Below are 12,614 nucleotides of genomic sequence, written 5' to 3' on the forward strand. Positions count from 1 at the left end.
AGTGGAGAACAATTTCTCAAGAAGCACATTCAGACACTAGTGCAGTTGTTCACATTTTCTGGAACAAATACTCATTAAATATCGGTGGTGAGTCATTTTTCCACCCTGAAACATTATCCATGTTTGCTGCTATTATTTAGGGGAAAGGTTTTTAGTATCTCCTGCATGTCCAAATTCACTTGATTTGCTCATTTATTCATCTGCTTTAAATATATACGCCTATCAAACTGCAGGTTATCACAATAATCCTGCCAATGTTCTTACCCATTTACAATTCATCTGTAAATATTCAATAAACCGTTCCCATTCTTTTATAAAAAGTTTGTTATCTTGATTTCTTCTTCTTCTTCCAGTAAGTTTCGCCATTTCTGCATATTCTGCAAGTTAGAACCATCAATTCTAGCATGTGGGGGGGCCACCGAAATTATATAATTTGATATCTGAATGATTGGTATCAGTAATTGCATTATAATTTGGAATTTTTATAATGAGGCTATTATTGGATTGTAATTGAAAACTAATAAAAATTATTATCAAAAGAGAGAGAGAGAGAGGAAGGAAGGAAGGAAGGAAGGAAGGAAGGAAGGAAGGAAGATTGCATATAATAGCTCCACTCAGTGGCGTAGCGTGGGTTGTCAGCACCCGGGGCAAGACAAGTAATTTGCGCCCCCTAACCCGTGGATTTGCGCCCCCTTACCCTAACCCCCAGATGTTGCGCCCGGTGCGGCCGCACCCCCCCCCGCACCCGCCACGCTACGCCACTGGCTCCACTACCATCAATTGCAAAAATCATCATGGACAAATTATCAAAAGGCGGCCTGCAGGGTCCCTGCAATCAAAATTTGAGTCCCAAGAGATCAGAAACCAGCCGCCTCAGCAGAGACGGATGCCTCTACCAGAATTTTGCTGCCTAGTAAATATTTAGCCGACTTCTATTCTCCAAGGCTCGGCATTCTTTGACGGCATCTAGAATGATTTGGCACGGACAGCTTTTAGCAAATACACGTTCCGAACTCCACTGCGGCAGCAATCTTGTTGAACCTGGGTTGCTCTGAACCTCTGGGCAAATATGTACCCAAGCAGGAAATAGGGACAGTATTTCACATCCAGAAGCTCTGATTGATGCCTCAGGGCAGCAGCCGAAGGCTACCCTCTGCCCTTAAATGTTGTGCCACCATTTCAGAAGTTTTTCTTTGCCTTTGTAAAGGCAAAAGCCAGCAGGGCTTACCTTAAGTCAAGAGCTCATCTCAGAAGCCTGTTTTGCAGTGAGCAGACTCAACTTGGGAGCACACATAAAGCAATGCAAGTGTTTCTGAACACGTGCAGAGTGCATTTTTCTGGGTCATCGCAACCAGGCCTATTCCATCTGGGTTGAGGAAGAAGTGCTTCTAGGTCAGAAGGACCAATGTTTAGACTCAGAACCTCTCTCCCTCTTTCGTTTATAGTCACAGTTTGTTCAGCATCATTAGCCCTAATTGGGAATAATCCACATTTTGGTATCTCTTTAATCCCTGCTGATACAAGTACATCAGAATCATTAAGGAATAACTAGCACAAGTATGTAAACTAGGAGCCAAACCAGAGCCAACTAGGAGCCAAACCAGAGCCAACAAATAAAGCTTTTTGTGTGTGGATTATAACAAATCAAAGCTACAGGACTGAGTGCTTCTCGGATATTTAAAAGGTTTAATCCATTTTAGTATTTTAACTTTTGTATGTTTTAAAGAAGAGTTGTGATTTCCCCCCCTTGCTGTTACTGTTTAATCTTTTGTAAACCACTTTAAGGTTTTTGTTTACAATCAAGTGGTGTATAATTTTTTATCAAATAAATGTTTTTCCCCAGGAAGGACATTTTTTCAGTGGGTAATATAGCACCACAACTCGGTTTCTGCTTGCTGTATCAAGTGTTCCATATTTAGACTAATTTACTATATGTTTTGGCAAGCTGTTTGCCTGCTCACCATAGATAAGGACACCTCTTTAAGATCCCATACCCAAATTTTGCATCACTGCTCCCGAGATAAAGGAGCAGATTTTCGTCAACATTTGGGTAGAACTGGGTGCCATTTTGAATCAAGATGGCGGACTGAACCTCTCAAAACTACACTGGTTTTAACAACTTATCACTTATTTTAACCACTGATTTCAAAAATTGGTTGTTTCCTAAGCTTCCCAAGCAATGCTGGGTGCAAGTCTGGTTTCATATTTCTGTTAGTTTTCTTTGCTGCTTTTAAATGGTAAAACTGAATAGCATATAGTCCTCTTTTCTTCCCTTGGGAAGAAACAAATATAATGAAATATACTGAGGGTTGTTCTTTTTTATTGAAGCAAATATAACATTTTCTCCCCACCTGGCTATTTTTTTACACTTCACCTCTTAAAACTGCAGGTGCAAGAATCAAGCGTCTGTAGACCTCTCTCAAAGCCAGTGAAATCGAGGTAAGGAATCGATTTGAGTCCATTTGAGGCCATTGTTTCAGCAAGCTGAAAAGCCCTGTTCTTAGAGATATCCAAGAATAAATCACAGAAGGTGGAGAGAAGAGGGGGGAAAGTGAATTTTAAGGGCATAGGTTCGTGGCCGATGTATTTCAGTCACCCGCTATCCTGAAGTATAAGGATTTGTGTTTTGACTGCCACATTTAAGCAGATGTGCCCATTTCACTGTCACCAACTATATTCTTTTCTGTACACAAAACAGAAGAACATAGGGAGATACCTTGTACCAAATCAGACCATTGTTTGGCCAGCAGCAGCTCCTCAGAGTTTTGGGCAGGGGCCAGTTCCAGCCTTACCTGCAGACACAGCCCTTACTTCCAAAGCAACTACTCTATTCCGAACTTAAAAATGGAAAGCGTAATGCTGGCGGTGAACAAAAGAGGTTTAGAGACTGTCTCAAGGCAAATCTTAAAAAATGTAGTATAAACACTGACAACTGGGAAACACTGGCCTGCGAGCGCTCCAGTTGGAGAACAGCCTTTCCCAAAGGTGTCATGGGCTTTGAAGACACTCGAACTCAGAACGCAAGGGAGAAACGTGCTAGGAGGAAGGCACGCTTGGCAAATCCACACTGTGATCAACTCCCGCCCGGAAACCTATGTCCCCACTGTGGAAGGACGTGTGGATCCAGAATTGGCCTCCCTGGTCACTTATGGGCTCATTGTTAAAACCGTGTTTATGGAAGACAATCTTACTCTGCTACAAGTGATCTTACTCTGTACAAGTGCAGTACATGTGAAAAGGATCCAGGAGTCTTGGTTGACCACAAACTTGACATGAGCCAACAGTGTGACGCGGCAGCTAAAAAAGCCAATGCAATTCTGGGCTGCATCAATAGCAGTATAGCATCTAGATCAAGGGAAGTAATAGTGCCACTGTATTCTACTCTGGTCAGACCTCACCTGGAGTACTGTGTCCAGTTCTGGGCACCACAGTTCAAGAAGGACACTGACAAACTGGAACATGTCCAGAGGAGGGCAACCAAAATGGTCAAAGGCCTGGAAACGATGCCTTATGAGGAACGGCTAAGGGAGCTGGGCATGTTGAGCCTGGAGAAGAGGAGGTTAAGGGGTGATATGATAGCCATGTTCAAATATATAAAAGGATGTCACATAGAGGAGGGAGAAAGGTTGTTTTCTGCTGCTCCAGAGAAGCGGACACGGAGCAATGGATCCAAACTACAAGAAAGAAGATTCCACCTAAACATTAGGAAGAACTTCCTGACAGTAAGAGCTGTTTGACAGTGGAATTTGCTGCCAAGGAGTGTGGTGGAGTCTCCTTCTTTGGAGGTCTTTAAGCAGAGGCTTGACAACCATATGTCAGGAGTGCTCTGCTGGTGTTTCCTGCTTGGCAGGGGGTTGGACTCGATGGCCCTTGTGGTCTCTTCCAACTCTATGATTCTATGATTCTATGATCACAGAAGAAGAAGAAGAAAAGAAGAAGAAGAAGAAGAAGAAGACGACTCACAGTGAGCTAAGTAGGTGATATTTCTCTCCCCACAGCAGGGTGATGTAGTGGTTAACTACTGAGAGACCTGAGAGACCAGGGTTCGAATCCCCGCTTGGCCACGAAGCTCACTGTCGGGGGGGAAACAGGCGCTGCCTAACCAACTTCACAGGGTTGTTGTGGGGATTAAATGAGGGCAGGGAACCATGGTTGCCACCTTGAGCTCCTTGGAGGAAAAGGTGTGGGGGTAAGGTCAGTCAGTAGAGCACGAGACTCTTAATCTCAGGGTTGTGGGTTCGAGCCCCACATTGCGCAAGAGATTCCTGCATTGCAGGGAGTTGGACTAGATCAGGCATAGGCAAACTTGGCCCTCCATATGTTTTTTTGGCCTACAACTCCCATGATTCCTAGCTAGCAGGACCAGTGGTCAGGGATGATGGGAATTGTAGTCCCAAAAACACCTGGAGGGCCGAGTTTGCCTATGCCTGGAGTAGATGGCTCTTGTGGTCCCTTCCAACTCGAGAGCTCTATGATATGCAATAAACAAATGAGAAGAATAAATGAGAATTGCATGCCACCTGAAATACCAATGCGTGTGTGTCGGACGACCCCGCAGCCCTGAAATAGCCTGCCTTTGCTTCTGCTGTCACCCCTATTACGTGTCCAGGAAGCCACGAAAAACGTGCTGGCTTTTCATCCTGGCCTAACCTCAGGGCACCTCTGCACTCCCTCAAGAATGTAATGAGCTCACTGAGCTTAGATCTTCAAGTGCCTCCGTCAATATTGACTGTCCTTTGCACACAACACACACACACCCCACCTCTGCTTATTGCTTTCTTCTTGGATAAGTACTTGAGGAGAAGCCGGTTCCTTGCATGGCGCCAGGGGTGAAAACAAGGCTTGTTGACTTTTCACCTTCTCAGGCTGAGATTAAGGGCAGGCAATTGTTTGAAGGCAGGTCCATTTTGGACAGGCTTCCTGTCCTCCAGAGATCATTAGCAGGAAGACAGCAAATTTCCATGTGCCACCTGCCCAAATGCAGCTAGACCCCCATTTCTCTCTCCCCCCCCCATTTTTTTTTTATTCATTTTCCAAAATTATAACAAATATAACATACTAAAAAGGGAAAAGAAAAAAGAAAAAGAAAAACTATAAAGAAAAGAAGAAAAACAACATACAAATAAACACATCATTCTTCTAAAATCCGATTTAGTTTTCATTGTTAACTGACTTCCTCAAATCCCCCCTAACTGAATTCCATTGTATCTCTTTGTAACAGTTTTCCAATATCTTCTTTCTATCAAAATTAACTCCTTCAAATTGTTATCTTTAGTTCTTTTCAAGATTTCTAGACCCATAATGTTTTACAATTTAATCATTTCTCAAGATGATCAGTGCAGGAGAGAGTCAGGCTTGGAGCTGCATTCTGCTCTTAACTTAAAAAAAAAAAAAGCTTTATTGATGTTTAAAGCAGAAAGTTTTGGGAACAGCACAGCAGAAAGCCCAATGCAAAACTGCTTACGGTCAGCTTGCATCGCCAGATAGATTATTGTCGGCATCCGTCTGTCTCAAGAGACAGCGGAATGCGCCTCTGTGGGTGAAGAGAAACCGCTGGGAGAATCGCTACACCTGCTTTGTCTGCAGAGACTGGTAACGCGTAACATCTGCCGCCTGCATTGTTTCTGCTGGGTTTTGAAGCGACTTCGCTGGGGTGCAAGCCTGGGCTGTGTGCATGGATGTCCTGGGCTGCTCAGATGACAAGACTCTGTTCTCGGCCCCACTGATGTGGTCCAAAGGAAAGCAGAACAAGACGTTTGGCCCCAGCCTGGCTGCAGGAGTTGCCTGAAGGAGGAATGCAAGGCACCATCCAACTGCCTTAGGGACTCCCCTCCGGATTTGTGCAGGGTTTGCTCCTAAGCCTTTTCTTCTCTCAAAGATTTCCCACAAGGCAGCAAAGGTATGGGGTCACAGTTTCCCCTGTGTCCTATGGGATCACCTCTCCCAGTATGCCCCACAGAGGACCTTTATTCCGGGCTGCAGGAATTTCTGGAAGGAAGCGTACAAGGTGCCATCCAACCATTCTACTCATGTGAAAACACCAGGCAGGCCCCACAAATAACCCAGAGGTGCATTTTAAATAAAAGCACACATTCTACTCATGTTAAAACACGCTGATTCCCGGACCGTCCGCAGACCGGATTTAGAAGGCGATTGGGCCGGATCCAGCCCCAGGGCCTTAGTTTGCCTACCCATGGTTTACTCCATAGCCCTTTTCTATATTTTTGCAATTATTCAGCTCATCACATAGACCACAGAAAGTGATGATGTGACAAATTGCGCTCAATGCTGGTCCATGAAAGAGGCATAGGATTGCCGGTGCTCTTCCCTTCACCCCACCTTCCCACATTAAGAGGGAAGTTCTGCTAAGGGATTGTAAGCAGTTTCCGCTAAACGCGATTACAACCCAGTGCTGGATTTACGTATAAGCCAAACAAGCTATAGCTTAGGAACTCACTCTCTTGGGGGCCCCCAAAAAAATTTAAGGAAAAAAAAGCTGGATGTACATTTCCAAGATATAAGATAAAAAACAAATAAAATAAAACCCACATACAGCAACAGTGTTTTGTGTTGTGTAGGCTACTGTGATATAAGTCATGGGTCCCGCCTGTTAAGACTGCTCCCTAAAATATCAATGGTTTGCTCATTTCTATATATAGGGTGCCGACATTCTGCACGTGCAAATGGCTTGAGATACCTATTAGGTCTATAAATTACCATATAGCATATATTCAACACAAAAAACAGCGACCATTTGTTGTTGACAAAGGACAGCTGGACATATAAAGGGCCCCATTACCTTCAGTAGTTTAGGGCCTCATCAAACTTAAATCCAGCCTTGTTACAACCTTCCCCGTGCTCTTGAACCCTGGCTGTGCAGAGTCTGCAACGGCTCAATTCGCTAGGGCATAGTTGTGGCACCCTGCGGCACCCCCTAGGCTCAGCGCCCAGTGTGGCAGAACTGGTCGCATCGTCCTAAATCCCACCTCTGCTCAGACAGCGCCTCTCAACCTCGCCTACCTGGCAGGGTTGTTCTGAGGATAAAACAAAGGGGAGGGGGATCACTTATGCAACCTTGAGCTCCTTAGGGAAAAGGTAGGGTAAAATATAATTAACAAATGAATACATAAGTAATCTGCAAAACACGAAAGTCGGTCCCTGCTTTGGAAACACGTGTTGAATTCTTCTTGTTGTTGTTTAGTCGCTTAGTCGTGTCCGACTCTTCGTGACCCCCTGGACGAGAGCACGCCAGGCACTCCTGTCTTCTACTGTTGGGCTGGGCTGGATGAATCCCAAGCCGGAATTAAGATTGCCGGAAGAAATATCAACAGTCTCAGATATGCAGATGACACAACCTTGATGGCAGAAAGTGAAGAGGAATTAAAGAACCTTTTAATGAGGGTGAAAGAGGAGAGCGCAAAATATGGTCTGAAGCTCAACATCAAAAAAACGAAGATCACGGCCACTGGTCCCATCACCTCCTGGCAACATTCCCTGCCATGGGAGCATATTCACCCAGTGCTTTACCAGTTGCACTGGCTCCCGGTGGAGTATAGGGTCAGGTTCAAGGTGCTGGTCTTGACCTTTAAAGCCCTTTGTGACTTTGGGCCCTCGTATCTACAGGACCGCCACTCCTGGTCTGCCCCGCAGAGGACCTAAAGGTCCATGAATAACCATAGTTTAGAGGTCCTGGGCCCTAAGGAAGTCAGACTATCCTCCACCAGGGCCAGGGCCTTTTCAGTGATGGCTCCAACCTGGTGGAATGCTTTGTTCCATGAGACCAGGGCCTGGCAGGATTTAACCTCCTTCCATTGGACCTGTAAGACAGAGCTATTCCACCTGGCCTTTAATTTGAATTCAGCCTTCTGAATACTGAATCTTTCATTTTCCTTCTCTCCCCCCCCCCCACTTTTATGAAGATCACCCGCTCTGAGACCCCACAACTAATTCTCCCCTGGCCTCCTCGCTGGCCCATGTAGGAGTAATTCAGCCAGCTAGCCCTGGGGATTATCTAATTGATTTTTGAATGTTATTGTTATTCATGTTTTTATACTGTATTTCATGCTGCTTTTATAATTAAGTGTTTTAAAGTGTTTCAAATTTGTTGTTAGCCGCCCTGAGACTGGTTTTTGAACCGGGAAGGGCGGGGTATAAATAAAAATTAATTATTATTAATTATTATTATTATTAGATGACTGTCGTGGTCCCTTCCAAATCTACAATTCTATATGCAGCCTCACTCGATGCAAAGGTCAGTACGTGAATCAGGCAAAGCTATGAGTCATTGCATGGCGAGGACTAAAATATATGTAAGTCACTTCAATCATGGGACTAGCTTTCAGCTTCATCTATGATGACGGGAAGGCAAATGAGCCATGACAGGGAGACCTGTGATCAAGATCTCTGATGCAGATTGTTGGCTTTTAAAGAAAAACTAAAACTAGCCTTTGTATTCGTCTGCTTTGCGAATCTAGAAAGCGGCACTTTCCTGATCAGAATCACCAGGCGATGGAAATATTTAGAGGGATTACAAATAAGGATTTCCCGGTATAATCAAATCTGGTCTCTAGCTATTGTTGAAAAATCAACTCAGCATGAAGGTTTAGTTATAGACAAGTAAAAAGGAATTCATTTCGAACCACGTGGCAAAAGAAATGTTTGAGGAATCTTTTGTTTTGTTTTCTGTTTTGTTCCCCTTTTTTAGTTAAGTTTGCTAAGAATATTATAAAAAGCCAAATAAACAAAATTTAAAAAGAAAATGCGTTTGGAAAACCAGCCCTCTTTGAAGGAGGCTTTTGGTATTGGCCGCAACAGAGACGCGTTGCAAAATTCAGGGACCTCGCACACCTCAAAGTGATAGGCAGGCAGCCAACAAACGTGGCGGCCTCCGTCTGCTCCCCAGAGCCAGCTGGCAGAGACAGTGGCAAGACACTCCATTCGCTAGGCAAACAAAGCTCTTGTGGACCAGGCGCCCCAGCGCCCGCGTTCTTCAGTGATGACTCAAAAAAAGGAGACGGGGTTGCGCCACCCAACCCTTTCACCAGGTCTTTAGAGAAAGGACTGGCATCTCTGGAAACACTGCGAAGCACATTGCTCCCCGGTCAAATCATGAGAACTGTAGTTTGCCAAAAGGAACTGTAGCTCTGCACAAGTCCTTTGAACCTATCTCTTCATGCGCCCAGAACACCCCTTACTTATTTGTGCGGACGCAACCGGAAAGCTCTGTTGTTGTTGGGCAAATCCAAAAGCTTATTTTATATGAACTATAGTTCCCGGGTTCCATAACGCTCCAGCGAGGTTTTCCCCGAACTGTTTTGGACAACATCTACCATCAGACACAGTTAGGTCTTTTCTTTCAATGGGTCTGGCTTTGGGGCTGATTGTCTGCGATTCAAAACAGACTTTTAGGGATACACCCTGAACTCAGTGGGGTTTACTGTGTAGAATGAGTTGATTTTAGAATGCATTTCAATTAATTGATTGGGATTTTATGTAAATTGTGTTACTTTTATTGTTGTTAGCCGCTCTGAGCCCGGCTTCAGCTGGGGAGGGCGGGATATAAATAAATTATTATTATTATTATTATTATTATTATTATTATTATTATTTGTTCCCCAGCCACTCTCGGCAGCTTCCACAGAAACCAAAAATACACTAAAATATCACACGTTAAAAACTTCCCTGAACAGGGCTGCATTAAGATGTCTTCTGAATGTCGGGTAGTTGTTGTTCTCTTTGACATCTGGTGGGAGGGCGTTCCACAGGGCGGGTGCCACTACCGAGAAGGCCCTCTGCCTGGTTCCCTGTAGCTTTGCTTCTCGCAGTGAGGGAACCGCCAGAAGGCCCTTGGCACTGGACCTCAGTGTATACTGGACCTTCAAGTATACTGGGCTGAGGCCATTTAGGGCTTTAAAGGTCAACACCAACACTTTGAATTGTGCTTGGAAACGTACTGGGAGCCAATGTAGGTCTTTCAAGACTGGTGTTATGTGGTCTTGGCGGCCGCCCCCAGTCACCAATCTAACTGCCGCATTCTGGATTAGTTGTAGTTTCTGGGTTACCTTCAAAGGTAGCCCCACGTAGAGCACATTGCAGTAGTCCAAGTGGGAGATATTATTATTATTATTATTATTATTATTATTATTATTATTATTAGGGCTGGGAACTGCCGAGATCTGTTGATGAAGGGTGATATATAATTTTTAAATAACGATAACAATAATAATAGTGGTAAGCTGCAGATCTGCAGTCTGATTTATGATTTCCACAAAGAAAGTTGCTTTCAATGAGACTCAACACCACACCACTCCCAGAAAATGGGGGGGACAGGATTAGGGTGTGAGGCTGCAGAGACACCATACAGTTAAAGCAGGCCCCCTCAAAAAAATCATAGAATGGTACAGTTGGAGGGGGCCGAGAGTCATCTAGTCCAAGCCCCTGCCACGCAGAGATCTTTTACCCCATGTGGGACTCGAACCCATGACTCAAGGATTAAGAGTCTCATGCGGGACTTGACATCTTTCTGCAGGGCCTGCAAGACAGAGCTGTTCCACCAGGCCTTTGGCCAAGGCACAGCCTGACTCCCTCCTTTGGTAAACCTCACAGAACTCTAGCGCAATGGCTGCCATTGATTTGATTTGAACAGATTTTAGAATGAATTGATTTTAGAATGCTGTATTACTTTACTGTTGTTAGCTGCTCTGAGCCCGGCTTCAGCTGGGGAGGGCGGGATATCCTGGAAAATAGAAGGGGAAGAAATGGAGGCAGTGAGAGATTTTACTTTCTTGGGCTCCATGATCACTGCAGATGGTGACAGCAGCCACGAAATTAAAAGACGCCTGCTTCTTGGGAGAAAAGCAAGGACAAACCTAAACAGCATCTTAAAAAGCAGAGACATCACCTTGCCAACAAAGGTCCGTATAGTTAAAGCTATGGTTTTCCCAGTAGTGATGTATAGAAAAGAGAGCTGGACCATAAAGAAGGCTGATCACCAAAGAATGGATGTTTTTGAATTATGGTGCTGGAGGAGACTCTTGAGAGTCCCCTGGACTGCAAGAAGATCAAACCTCTCCATTCTGAAGGAAATCAGCCCTGAGTGCTCACTGCAAGGACACATCCTGAAGCTGAGGCTCCAATACTTTGGCCACCTCATGAGAAGAGAAGACTCCCTGGAAAAGACCCTGATGTTGGGAAAGATGGAGGGCACAAGGAGAAGGGGACGACAGAGGACGAGATGGTGGGACAGTGTTCTTGAAGCTACCAGCATGAGTTTGACCCAACTGCGGGAGGCAGTGGAAGACAGGAGTGCCTGGCGTGTTCTGGTCCATGGGGTCACGAAGAGTTGGACACGACTAAACAACTAAACAACAACAAAAGTATTTATGCTCTACCGACTGAGCTATCCTAGAAGAGAACTGTCGTTCCCATAATTCTTGCACTCTGTGTGTGTGCTTTAAATATATACACCACCTCAGTCCCCTGCTGGGTTCCTTCCCACTTCCTCCGATATAGCTATATCTCCATTTTTGCTCTCTTCAGCCTTGGGGGCCTTCCAGACAGGCCTTCACCTTACAGGGCCATGAGGGACGCCTCAGGCCACTGCTTCAATCAGATTAGGAAAGATAAAAGGCCTGTTTTGAATTGAAAAGAATGCCAGCCTCCATCACTCTCTTCCTCCCTGACACAAACTCCCAAGCCTCTTTCCGTCCCTCGGAAATCCAGGGCAATTCAGGTTCAGGAGAAGGAAGGAAGGAGAGGATGGATAAAATATATATAATCTCCCCTCCGTTGCCCCGGCTAACTCCCTTGACAAAGAGCTCAGAGCCCACCTAATGAGAGTCTAAGAAGCGGGTCACATCAGGCAACCACGCTGCCACCTTGCTGTCGCCATAGCAACGTCGCCCAGGATCTCTGAGGCGGCAACAGCAGCCACAGAAGTGATTCAGGTGGTCTCTCCTCAGAGATGAGAAGGCTCCATTTCGGCACAGTTGCAGCATCAAACGCACACAAACCACCAGCCGTGTTGTGGTCTAAGAAGAGCGCCACTGAGCTCTGTCCATCAGTTCCAAGCAAGTCACAAAACAGTCAATGTGGATCAGGGGTCAGCAAACTTTTTCAGCAGGGGGCCGGTCCACTGTCCCTCAGACCTTCTGGGGGGCCGGACTATATTTTGAAGGGGAAAAAATGAATGAATTCCTATGCCCCACAAAGAACCCAGAGGTGCATTTTAAATAAAAGCACACATTCTACTCATGTAAAAACACCAGGCAGGCCCCACAAATAACCCAGGAAAGCATTTTAAATAAAAGGGCACATTCTACACACTGATTTCCAGACCGGATTTAGAAGGTGATTGGACCGGATCCGGCCCCCGGGCCTTAGTTTGCCTACCCATGATCCTTGGGGTGATCTCAGAGAGTGGCATTCAGCTTGGTTTGAGGATCACAGATTACACGGATCCAGCTCTAGGGACCAGCTCTGGTCTTGTGATTCTGCAGACACACGGCCTCCCCCAAATAATCCCGGGAACTTTAGTTTACCCCACCCCACAGAACTACAGTTCCCAGGAATATGGGAGGGAAGCAAGGGAAGCTTTAAATGTAGGGAGCACCCAG

General features: G+C 45.3%; 1 protein-coding gene and 1 long non-coding RNA gene across 2 annotated transcripts in view; both read left to right on the plus strand.

Annotated features, from left to right (window-relative positions):
- The window catches only part of LOC310851829, a 305,116-nt gene that overhangs the window by 227,126 nt on the left and 65,376 nt on the right, over positions 1–12,614 (plus strand). The gene's annotated exons all lie outside the window — the stretch shown is intronic.
- Positions 1–12,614, plus strand: part of LOC310851616 (gap junction delta-2 protein-like) — a 175,706-nt gene that overhangs the window by 142,463 nt on the left and 20,629 nt on the right. The gene's annotated exons all lie outside the window — the stretch shown is intronic.

This window comes from Podarcis gaigeae, assembly GCF_964106915.1.
Source record: "Podarcis gaigeae genome assembly, chromosome: 8".
Taxonomy (NCBI): domain Eukaryota; kingdom Metazoa; phylum Chordata; class Lepidosauria; order Squamata; family Lacertidae; genus Podarcis; species Podarcis gaigeae.